A 13604-nucleotide genomic window follows, 5' to 3' on the forward strand; every position below is an offset into this window, starting at 1 on the left:
CTAGTCTTTTTTATAGAGACCCAAGGTAATATTTTTGGAAGACCAGAATCGATAATAGCATCATCGAACGTGGAGACAAATAGCCGAGATTTATATGAATCTTGGGTAGGATCTGGCAGAGAACGGCACGCAAATATGTCACGAGATTCACGTCGGCCATACGTGTCGGTGTGACGTCAACGGTGCTTATTATTCCGGTGGACAGATCGGTGAAAAGAGAGACGGAAAATCTCGGAAAGAACGGCGAAGAGCCGAGAGTCGGCTCAAAATCGGCTCGAGTCAGTGACTGGCAGATTCTATTTGCGCGATCGGTTCTAAGTTTAGGTTCTTACTTCTTCGACGTCTTGATCTTGTTGTCGCGAATCGCTGCTGTCGCGAGTCAACCGAAGGTCATCATCACAGGTGGCCACGGTTCAAAGGGAATAGTTAGCTTGAGACGAATTTCATTGCGACATGCGTTGAATAACGAGACTAATTGCAAGCTCTATTTCTTTGTGAAGTGCAACAACTTTGGAATAACAATATTATGTCACTTGGAGCGTCAAGCATATGACATATCAATGAATAAGTCGCGTGCATTACCTGAGAGATCCGCAGGCCATATCTGGTACCACCTAGAACGACGTATCCACTACCGACACCTCCACCTGTCATGGCCCTCGCGGCACCTCCCAGCCATCCTCCAAAACCACCGCCTCCGGTCCTCTGGGGTCCACTACCCTCATCTCCTGCGCCAGCACGGGGCATTCTTCATCCTTCCGTCACCCTGAAAGTGCGATACAACGTGAACCATAAAAGAGTGCTGGTCGAGTACCGAGCTAAGGGATGACAGCCAAGGATGCATAAATAAAGTGTGAAAAGAGGACTGAACTCGCCATGCGAAAAAAGATTGCGATTTGCGTGGATTGTCCTTGGGCGCCTTGAGCGAGAACTAACGAGCTAGATTCATTCTACGAGATATTAACGATCTCGCTTGAGTTACGAGCGAGCGGCTCACGCGACCAACGCATCACGCACTTACGCACGTAAAATGCGGACCGCTGCGTGAATTACTGCGAACGTTCGCGCATTCCCCGATAACCGTCGGCCACGATCTTATTTATTTGTCGTGCGCCATCACCGATGAATGAGGCTCACCGGAATTCGCAGGCCGCTACCATTAAAAGTCGCGGATGGTCACGCCGTTACCGGAAGCGACGAGGCCATCGCGGCTCGGCGAGATCAATGCTGTCGGTTGCACGAGTCAATTCTTTCTTGGCACTCGACGCATCCGAGATCAAGCATGTCGACGTTCCGCAACGAGTCCTTCGGGTGTCTCGGATTTACGAGTTGTTAATAAAAATTTTACAACAATCCAGAATTCTAAGATACTAGCGGCTTCCGGTAACGTGTCAAGTAAAATCTCAAAACTTTACCAGTTAAACGAATTTTTCAGGCTCATTGTTAATCTTTTGAAATGATTCACGGATGCATGCTATGCATTTCAGTGATATTGCCACCAATATCCCGTTCTCGTATCGTAAAACCGCACAGTGAAAACATTTATAAAGCTAGCGGCAAATCGGCGAAATGACCGGAAACTGCTGTCGCATCAATATAACGTAACTTTTCCTCCGTAAAGTCAGATCCGAATTATGGAATATGAATACTGCTCAACCTACGAGCTTTTCACACACACACGTCCGCTGTCACATAAATTTATCAGCGAAAACTTACAATATAAGTCTGGCTACGAAATATCAATATATTTACTAATGGTAATGTTAATAAAACCCAATAAAACTAAATAGCTAAATAGATAAAATTTATGTGATAACCTAAATCGGATCAGCTGATTGTTACGCACGAATTTGTGGTGGTCGAGTTTCGTAAACGACTACTAATCACTGTCATCGCGAATGAATAAATAAGCAAATAATAATAAATAAAGTAAAACTGTAATTATATTATTTAAATTTCCATTTGCTACCTACATGTATCTCCCACGCTTTTAAATAACACCGATGATCGTAAATGCGAGTGGTCGTCTGATTGTACCGATAATGTCGCGTGCAGTCGGCATTAAAAAGATCAAGTGACGAGCGCATACGATAAAGATGCAGGTAGATTTAATTACGATTTATATTCGAGAAGTTGGAAAAGTCATATTTTAACGGATGCACATTTAAGGAGATAAGCGTAGCCATGGCTGACAAATATAATGGATGACAATTCGCTGGAATTTACACACCCGTGGCCTTGCATGAAACATCCGTTCCAAATTTATTGTCACCGTTAAAGCAAACGGGATCCTTCGCCGGACCGGAAGCCGCCGACGTGCATCATTATTGCGTTACCGCTCGCGAAAGCAATTCGTATTCGGCACAATTTTTCTTTCCACCCGAAACTATGAGTTTCTAGTCGCAAAGACACCTTCCAAAAGTAATTTCCTCGTGCCAATATTAACTGTGTTTAATTTCCCGTTCTCCGAATATTTACTTGTATATTTCGAGTATCGAGAACAACGGAGAAAGATTGGATTTAAATGATTTGATCGACATTCCGTGGTCAAAGGTACACAAAGGATACAACAGATTTTTTGAAACTTTCACGTGATTCTACGTGATGAGCAGTACAATCCTAATATAAAAGCACGTTTTTTTATTATTTGTTATGTCTATCATAAAGTACGGTCTGCGAATGTTACCTCGTAGGATTTGTTGCGTCCCTTTATTTGTAATCGATGACGGATCAATGTCGCGAATCGTGGAACTCGCGCCAAAACGTCAAATTTGTCGCAGCAGAATGTGGAATTTGGGGGAAAAAATCGTTTTTCCCTCGTCGACATGAAAAATGTGTTTATCGACGACGTTATATCATTTGGCACCTATCCATTGCGTCGTTTGGATTTTTCTAATATGACGGAAAACTTATTTTTATCGGTGAAAATAGATTGGGAACCGACAAGAATGTTATTTGCCTTGCTGACAATGTACGAAAACGTTGATAGCAAAATAAAAATAATTTCTGCTATCTCTACTAATTCTTACCAATGTTGCATACCCTCGAAGTTGCTTAATAATAATAAAACAAAATATATACGATGAGATAGTTAAATGAAGAAATAAGAAAGAAACGAGCAAGAAATTACCAAGGTGAAAAACAAAGTGACGGGCAACACGCGCGAGTAATGCATCTTCGCCCGTTGCTATTTGATCGAAGGGGTTCTTGCCCCAGTGTAAGATCAAGATCGCAGAGAAAACGAAGATTGCGGCTGATCCGGCACGCAGAGCACGTAAGAAAACCGAAACGAAAGTGCATCTCTCTGTGGATTTCTCGCAGACGCCAGCTAGACCGCTTCTATCGCAAACATTGCATTGCAATCTGTCTAAAAAAAACATTTTACTTGGTCTAAAAAAAAGCATTTTAATCAGATTTACGTTCGATCAGACATAAAGCTTTTTCATCGATCATTCTCTCCATTCTCTTTCATTCAATATATGATAGTGTTTGTTGATTATGTTGTAAATATGTAATATCTACATAGTTTGTTACTTGATCAAATTTGATTTCATAACAATAGATAAAGCTCGAAAGTATATTCTTGCGCAACTAATGCAAAACTTTCGTCATTATTGGCGGTAGCTCGACACCAAGACCAAGCCCGAAAAAGGAAAGCATCGCATAAGGAGGAGCAACCGCATTCCATTTCATGGGGCATTATTTGCACAAGAAGGGGCAACTCGTCCCAGTGCAAATAACCAATAAACATTCACGATGCTTTGTCATCACGACGCTGCAGAACACACTGCGAGATATTTGCAAAACGATAAGTATCCACGTGAAAAATGCATGCATATTTCGACAATTGCGCGTTCAACTTGCAATTATACGAAAAACAAAAACGTTTGATATTAATTACAAACGTTGGAGTTGTAATCATCAGAATGTCAACTTTGACTTTGAGTTATATAAATGATTGAAAATATATAGATAAAATGTGCGATTTTATGCGATGCAGGAAAAAATACCTTATCTTTATTCCTTTTTACGAAAATAACGAATTTTACGAAAGTTTCACAATTTCATTTTATTTAAAAACTAGATAAAAAAAGAACCACTTCTCCCAAAGAATTACACCTCATCTCATCTTATAATATTTCAAGAGAGAATAGGTCTCTATTAATAAATTACTTTATAAATTACTTAGTTGTCACAGGCTTTACGTGGACTGACGCATAAACATTGTCTAAATAGATACTAATATCTATTAGAGACAGAAGGCACTTGTACCGAAGACATTAATAATCTCGTGAATACCAATCGTCTATACATCAACGTAATAATTCTTTCATCTCACTACGGAACTCGAAAGAGGCCAACTCACTAGGGGAGGTTTCGAAATTTTTCTCCCGGAGAAACGTTTCTAAATATAGGAGGACACGTATTAACCTTTTACACTGAAACCGCGTCGGTTTATTTCTTGGGCGTCTTCTCCACCCTGGGTTAATCTTCAATTCGCGTGCCGGACAGATTCGCGTCAATCACTTTTAATTGTCGCAAACATCTGCTCGCACGAAACATCTTTTGTATTAACACAAGAGAGAACAGCAAGATACTCATCATTGAATATTTTCGATTTATATAACAACAAGTAAGACATTTACAACATGAATGTGAATGTAAATATAATTGTGAATGTTTTTAATCTTTTACTCAATTAAGCGGTCGCGATTTAAGCCGATCTAATCGCGAAAGGTATCCGTTCCGGTGATCGTATGTCCGCCGTTTACAAATAAATTAATTCGCGGTGCAAGTCTAGTCGCTGCGCGGTTCCTCATTTGCATATCGATCGAGAGTTGCCCCATAAGTCACTGCAAATCGTTCGTTATAAATCGCTACGCAAAACTGGCCACCGGCCGGGAGAGGATACTACTCATTTACTCCCGTAATCCTCTCTCTGCTGCAGTATGCGTTGCCGCACTGGAAAGTCAGCGGAACTTATTTCCACTGCTATCTCTTTTGACAGGTTGTGAGTTACGTCATTAATTAATTGCTGTTAATCGCGAGAGTTAATACACGATATTTTTACCGCGATCAATTGTATCTCTTCCGAGAAAAAAAAAGGGAAAGAAAATTACAACGGCGACATTTATATCTATATTCTTTGCGGCATGTTTGCCAATCTCACACTATGGGAATAATATGGATAAAATAACAATTTTTCTTTTAACAGTTAATTTTTATTTTCACATGTTGTTACGCATGTTTGCAAAAATAATCTCCACGAAATCTACCGAAAACATATCGATCAATTTTAACTACAGGAGAGAAATTGCGGGCAAACATTGCAGGAGAGCACGTTGAGATGGAATGGACAAGTCGTTTTTGGCAAACTAGCTGATGTAACGACAAACCGTCGTCATCGAAGTCAATAACGACGGCTTCATTATCGCATAAACAAGATGTCCTGACGTTTCGCAATTGGAGGTTTAGTGGGTTCCAATTCGTCAAATGTTTGATTAACAATTCCGCGATGGAATGTCGGCACTTTGAATATATGTACATATGGTTGTTCCTTTTCTCTCGAGATAATGTTTGAGACACGTAAAAAGCATTGATTGATCGCGGCACAATGACATTCATACAGTGAGAAATAAACATTGAGATGTCTATGATATAGACTAAATAATAAAATATACAAGTGCGATTTATTAAATCTAGTGCTTCTAGGAATCCACTGTTTATCACTGTACGGTATCCAGGTATCCTTATCGGCTTTGCGTCAAACAAATAATTCACGTATGAATCATCAATTGGCACACATCACATGGAGGTACGTACCCTCCGAGAATAAGTTTGCCGGCATCAGCGAACCCCGTCATTGCCTACCGACATCATCGATTGCGACCAGTGGTTTTTACATTCAAAAGCACATGCCACTCATGCACGTCTTATTGTTCATCACTTCTGATATTGTCCGAGCTTGACTATCGAACTCTGATTCGTCGATAAAATAAGGCTCTTTCAAACTGACAAAAACTCTGAACGTTAAAAATTATCCATCAATTTTCTTTCAGGATCATGAGATTGTGGTATTATACTTATGTTTATTTCCACAAATTTTCGTAAAAACCTTTTCGTACGTTTATCTCGAAGCTTTCTCGTTTTCAACACATGAGAGTAATGAGGAAGCGCTTCTTCCGAGAACATCTCATAATAATTTACGTGCTTTCCGTGATGAAGATGCTGTTTAGAAACTGTTCAAAGTTCCCCAATTCCCTTAGGAGCGCTCCCGTTCAAACTCCACCAGGATTCTCGTTCGAGTCGTCTTCGATGCTCTTCAAGATGTTCTCTTTGGAATTTTCGGGGTCTTCTTTTCAAGGCCGTCGCACGAATCACGAAATCGGCATTCACGCACGGACGTGGCGAATGTCAAAAAATTTCACCGCAAACTAACGATGGCCACTAGAGGAACGGAAGACAGTGGAGCGGCAGAGGGAGAGGATCGTTGATGCACAGACTAGGAACACGATGCCACCTTGGTGAAAGCCACCGCGAAGAAGAGGCTTCCTTGCAGCTACGAGTGCTGCTCCCGCCAAGCGGAAGATTATCTAAATAGACTCCGCGAGCCAAGGAGGGAAAGAGCGAGAGAGGAGACGACAACGGCAGAAGAGGAGGAGGAGAGGCCCGCAACGAGGTGGTATTTATATGTCGTGTCTTCGAAGAGCCAGTGGCCGCGACCAGGAACATCCCTCTTCGTGTACATGGACGAAACGGATGCCATTGATTTTCTTCGGTCGTCCATTGGAATTTGCGGGGCGCGCCGCAACAGGAATTAACAGCCTCATCGGCAGTAAGGACTAAGAGAAAGAGAGAGAGAGAGAGAGAGAGAGAAACGCAGGTTAATCAGTTGTGCTGAGCGAAACTGAGGATCTTTACTCTTCGGTTTTATCGTCCCGCTGTGCATTTCTCGGGTGGTAGAGATTATCGTGAGACTTAATCAGAGTTTCGTCTACTTTTACGGATTTGTTTCAGTTTCGCAGTCCGCTGCAACATTACGATTACAGCTCTCAGTAAATAACTATGTGTGCCGCGCCTGCCAGATACGTTCCTTTGAGTTTGTTTCAGCAAATATTTTACAAATCATATTTATTTTTAATTGCGTAATTAATGTGTATTTGATATCTATTTTTCTCAAATTTAAAAAACACTTGTCACGTTATGAAGTTTAAACTGAAACGAGAAAATTGCAACGGAGGGAATCTGAGTTGCACACTTTCGCAGCTGTTTTAATACAGGTGTAAATATCATGTGCTAAATTCAATTGCCGCGTTTGTGCGCAAAATTCCTTAAACATTTACGTAACCACAAATACAATAAGCTTAGTGAAAAAATAAGCCTCGTGCCATTTGTGTAATCAACTGCAAAGAACGATGGATAGTAATGGAATTTTCTTTTATTTGCTTTATCATTCGCCGAGATGGCTTACACGGTTTACACTTGATGGTATCGTACATGTCGATAATAAATTCGATAATGAAAATAAATATAATATATAAACGTGTAATACATGTAGAAAAATTTGCAGAAAAGAGAGTTGAGGAAGAGGTAACAGTTTTCGTTAAACACAAAAGACGAGATATATTAATTCATGTTGGATCCGTCGGCTCCAGGATGAGAGGGAGAACGAGAAAATGGATCGCGTAGATCGCGGATACAAACACAATGGAGAGGGTTGCACCGGCATATTTATGAATATAACGTTTGCGTTCGTCCCGCGGCGTTGTCTGAACGGAAAATAACGCGATTTTTTTATCGATCGGTGAAAGTTCATCGGTAATCCTAGGCAATCCCGGAAGCCGCGCTCCTCCGCTCGTCGCGCAACGTCGAAAGAATCGGTATTGTGCCATCGCGCGCTCGCGCTCGAACGAACGCGTGCAGCCACTGCTGGTACAGGCAGTTTCAGCGCGGGCCGTTGAACCGAAACGGCCAACCGGAACGACGCCCGGTACTTTTTCCTCCTTCAATAACGGGCGATCCGCGCGCGGATGCTAATCGAGCGAAAATCAAGGACGCACACTGGCGAACGTCGCGCCACGCTCGACTTCAGGGCCAAGAAAGCGCGCGTTGCATTACAAATGCGAAAGACTCATCGCTGCGCGCGGGAAGAAGGCAGGTTTCACGATCTTTCTTTTCGCAGTGATGAATTTTGCGACGTATCTCCTTCTTTGAGTATCAGCCTGGGATCATCCGCCCAGGGATGTATCAGAGATACACCGTACTTGAGAATTTTATTCCGAAGAAGAGAAGTCGAAGAGGAGAATCCACAGTTATGGAGTCGGTATCTTTATCAACGCAACCTGTACGAAATGAAGAAATTGTACGAAACTTACTTCTGCAAACGATCGAAAATACTTTCGCCGGTATCCTCCGCGTGATTCCACCTGAGAGAGTATACTCGCTGAAAGACGGCGCACAGATCCATGATTCGAAATCCGTCAACGACGAGACACACTGTATCACACTGGTGAAGCACTTTTGAGAGCAGCGAATTGTCGTCGGTACTAGTCCGCACTCGATCGCTCGCAAGGAAGATTGCCGACTTTGATCCCGATCACCAAGGAGATCCACCAAGGAGAGATCTGCTCGAATCACCGAGTCGATCTTACTCAACCGCGCGCACTGGCGCAACGTATATCCGTGGCACACATCAGCACAACGCAGCCGTTCTACAAATCTAGATACCTCGCTTCCTCCCGATTCCGCTTTCGGATCGTTCCTTTCCGGTTTATCACCTGATCGCACCACTTGGATGCGTCCCGCCGAAAATCTGTGATAATTCACGTGATCGTGAATAAATGCCCGAAATTGTTTGCTTCACTGATCCAGCTTGATGGATCGTTAAACGCGCGGAATGATTTGTACGATCTGAATTATATTCGATGCGCGATTTGTGCCGATTCTGCGCGTGCCACCGACTCGAGAAAGAAACGATGCTCCAACGTCAATCACGATCCACATATCGGAGTAGCATCCTCCGTGATAGCAGGTTTCGCACGATGCAGATCGTAGATCGCACTTTCCCATTTCACTTGAATCTCGTTGACACGACTCCTCTAAAGATCCTGTAAGAGTAATCGCTCAACACAATCGCAAAGTCAGCAATGTAAGAAATTTTCTGTCCGTCTATCATTCATATACATCTCCGACAAAGACAAGAGTTTGAGATTGTTGATTAACGCGTCGGGTCCTCCGCGGAAGGGGGATCTCGATCTTCGTCGATCGCACGCACGCCAATGAGTTCACCACGAGAGTCACAGGTTTCACAGTTGATTCCCACGTCCTTCACCCCGGGAGTATCATTGCGCACAAAAGACACTCTCGAAATCTCGTCTCCGGCCTCGATCAGCGCGGATCGGTCCCGGCGGCGGCAGACTCGCGGGGTGCGCGCGCGCGAAGACGCGTCGCAGACGATCGCGGGCGATCTACGGGATTGCGGACGTTGGGACCGCTCGGCGCGACGCTCGACCGTGTATATGTGTGTGTGTGTGTATGTGTGCGTAATCGCAGCGATATACAGCGGCCGTGATGCGGTTTCACGGGTGCAGGGAGAAGGGGGTTACATCAGAGCACACGAAGAGTCCGCGCGGCTCGGCTCGGCTCGTCGTTCACAACGATGACAACGAGGACGACGACGCGACGTGCGAGATCGAGCCGCGCCGAGACTCCGCTTCGGCTCCGCTTTGCTTCGCGAGCGCCGACCACGGGACCAACGAATGGCCGTCAGGATCCAGCTGGGCACCAGCTCGACGAGACTCGACGCGACGAGAGACCATGGCGCGCAACATGCACGAGGCAAGGCGGACCCGACAGCACGGACCGGCGCGAAGGAACGGCTTCGTCGGCGCGGGAGCGCGAGCGAGAGGGGCCCGACGGAGCCTAATCTGACCGGAGGGGCCCTTATGCCCCCTTTGCGCTAACTCTCCTACGGCGAAAGGTGGCCCCACCGACCGCGCGAGATTCTACGCTCGACCAAGTTTTTCCTTACTGACAATGCGTTCGACTCTCGCAACGACGATGTAAATCATACGCGTTGCTTAGGAAAAAATCAAAGATTCGTCGACGGAATACGTAATGTGAAGAAGCTGCTTATCAAACCGTAAGCTTAATCAATGTAGATGTACCACCGTCGTCTCGGAATATTTCTACCTGTTGTACCATGCAATATTTTCCAACGACTCGGATGTGGCGATCTGTATGACTTTTGTCCTCTTGGAATTCTTTTATATTTTCAGCTTTATTGCGCGGGGGAATCTGATTTTCTCTCACCTGAAGCCTTCGTGTTACCGAGAAGCCCACTACGACCGTTCGTCTATAGGTTCCTTGGTCAAGGTTCTTATTTCGCTTGGGCGGGAGAAATCTCGGATTCGAACGGCGCATCGCGCAGCTGCTCTCGTATCGTGCCGACTAAATATTTCGCGGAATATATTAAGATATATTAGTCACGTAACTCTGAGCGCTACACCGTTATTAGCTCGCGAAGTAAAGTGAATTTTCACGCAAGTTGAAACACCTCTCGATCGATATCCGGAATCTTTGACACTGAGTATTTGTTTTTGCAATAATATTTTCAATGTCTCATAAATGCAAAGAAAACGTCTGGTGAAAGCAAACTTTGAGCAATATATTGAAACGTCACACAAACGAAATTCTAATTCTCAGATATCAATCTTATCCCGTTATCAATTCTTCGACTCGGACCGCGTATCTGCTCAACGTCATGCCGTCACGAGCGAAACGTGCGAAGGATCGAGTTTCCGCTCGCAGATAATTCGCGTTAAATGAGAGTTCGTGTTCAGACACATGATGGAGGAAAGAACAAACTTTTCCTTCCTTTGCTCGTTATCTCGCGACACAAGCTGATATTCGTGTTAATATATCTGTATTTTTTTCGCGTTTAATGAATCTCTTAAGATTAAGACGGAGTCGCTCAGAGTGACTTATTGTTGAATTATCGCGAGTTATCGCGAATGTAGTGTATGCAGTATCTCAGCCTCTCTGTCCTCTCTCTGATGCTGATACTCACTTCGTTCAACTCGAGTGACTCTAGTACTCCAAGTACGTCACGCTTACTCGAGCAGTTAAGCGGCGGCAGTATTACTCCAAATTCGGTTCGGTAGTCAAACAAATAGCGCATTCCTACGTGAGATAAGGCGCGCCATCGAAATATATTCCGTTCGAGGGACCAGCTGACTGCAAAATTAAACAACCGAGGCGGGCCGCGCGATAACAGTTTATCGCAAAGATAATCATTTTAAGGTCTGTTACGAACGCTCTCATTACGACGATCCCGCGTTGCAACGTCTAAATTCAAGCTACATCAACAGATTGCATTTATAATGGTTCGCCATTATGGACCGTGGCCTTATCCATAATCTAGCGTTAAACCTGTTTTCTTATAATAGTAATTTAGTAAAATAGCATATTTCGTGCTTACATCTTCTTTTACTGACGTGTCTACGACGCTGCCTTGCGTACGTAGCTCACGATCGAACGCAGATTTGCCCGAAGGAGTTAAACGTCAACCGAAAATTACGGACGGTCCTCGATAATCAAGTCGGATAAGCAACCTCGACGCGAGCGCGTATCCGAAATCGTCCGCGCTCATGGACGGAAGCCCCGCGTGGTCAATACCACTTTGGATTACTCCGATCTGTTCAATTTAATCCAAGTGTTAGGAGAGGCCACGTGCCGGTTATCGGTTGAAGATTCCGCAGCGTTGCCAGCCCGCGGTTGTCTTCGATCCAATCATTGATGCTGTTGATAATATGGCAACGTGGACAATGCTGCGCGAGCGGCATGATTCGCTGGTATGGTACTTTGTCCGAGTCCGGCACCTAAATCGAGAGAGACGGTTTACAGTGCCCGTCTACCGGCTGCTGCGCTGCGGTGCCGGATGGGGACCGATATGGTAGCAAGCGATCTTACAAAATGGTACGGAAGAATGGAGATTGGAGGGATGTACATCTCTCTGTGAGCTTATACACACGCGTGCACATGTATTTATAGCCTCTCGACTGTAAGCCGGCATCAGGAGACTACGAGACGCATCTCTTGCTCCGTGTTTGGCGTTGCCGATCACGGCGGGATTAGTGGAAGATTCGAAATTACCTGTCGATCGGTGTGAACGAATGTCGATCAATCATTTCATCTGAAAGAACTTTACGCGTAATTGGATTTTACGCTTTCCGTCATACACTTTCCTCTAAATAAAAATTTCAAAACATCCGTCTATCTAGAAACAACTGCCTTCTTTTTTTGCGATAGGTGCAATTATTTGTATTATTCATTTTGCGTCGTTTTCAACTGGGAATAGCCTGCGTCTTATAACATTACTATCCCGATGATGTTAATCCTGCTTGTCGATGATCTATAGCGCCTTAGCGCACCGCTATCCTAACGAATGTCTGGATCCAGTCGTTGTTGCGTCCGTGACTGTGAGGATTTATAGATACGCGTCTTCTGTTGTAAAGGCACTGTCCTCTCCGGAATGAATGGGTCTTATCATTTCATAGAACCCCGTGAAATTCCTCACAGTCGACCGACAAAGATGGCCAATCAACAAACCATTTTCATCACCACGTACGTCGATTATAAGAGGGAGCTTTCAAACATTTTTACCATCTTTGTAACTCTTCAACAATGATTTCTTCCATGACACGTCATTCTTTTTGCTTATTTCACTTCGATTGAATTACATTTCCTTTCACGAGGGTATATAAAACATGCGTAAAGTAATCCTCTTTGACGGCTTGCATGTAAATTTTGCGCTTCCTACGTTGCCTGAGCAACCATTTTATTTTCAATGCAAATTATATCATCGATAGCTCTTATGCTACTCGGTTTTAGAGTAGCCTGTTTTCCTTTGCGGTACCAAAATGGCGACTCGCTACGGAAACCGCGGCCAAGTAATCCGAAACCGTTGAACTACATTTTCCATGGGTTAATCACCTATGATGACGCTGGTAATACATATGGTCGCAGCAGAGAGCTAGACTCGAGATTATCATGTCGATCAAACTCAATTTTTTATTCCACTTTTAGAAATTTCTATTTTTGTCATTATGCGTGAAAGGAGAATATTGTTTTTATCGTAAAACCATACACGCAACGAGTATAAAAGTTAAATTCACTTGCTAAAACCAGGCTTTGCAGTTCTTCTTTAAAGTTCAGCAACCTACGTGTAAATTTTTAATTACTTTGAGTTTATTAACGTAAGCTAACTCTTTTTTTAATCAAAAAGCACAAAATATTTTGTGCAAGTTGGGAATAATATTGTACGCGCGTTGTAATACATCACAAAATATAATCATACTTTGAAAAGGCTGTAGAAATGCAGCGAAGACATACTTCAAACTTGGCGCCGCAGAGATACTGTACAGTGATTTCCTGATTTGATCATTAAACCATCATTATATACGGTGAACGCAGAATATCTGATAGCCAGCTGCGGTACAAAGCATCGGTAGGTTGGTGCAGTTACATACCCAGGCTTTGGGAAAAGAAAAGGGGAGCAGCCGGCGTCGTGACTCGTTCACAAAGTGGAGGGGATTTCCGACGAT

Source organism: Ooceraea biroi, chromosome 3 (genome assembly GCF_003672135.1).
Source record: "Ooceraea biroi isolate clonal line C1 chromosome 3, Obir_v5.4, whole genome shotgun sequence".
Lineage (NCBI taxonomy): Eukaryota > Metazoa > Arthropoda > Insecta > Hymenoptera > Formicidae > Ooceraea > Ooceraea biroi.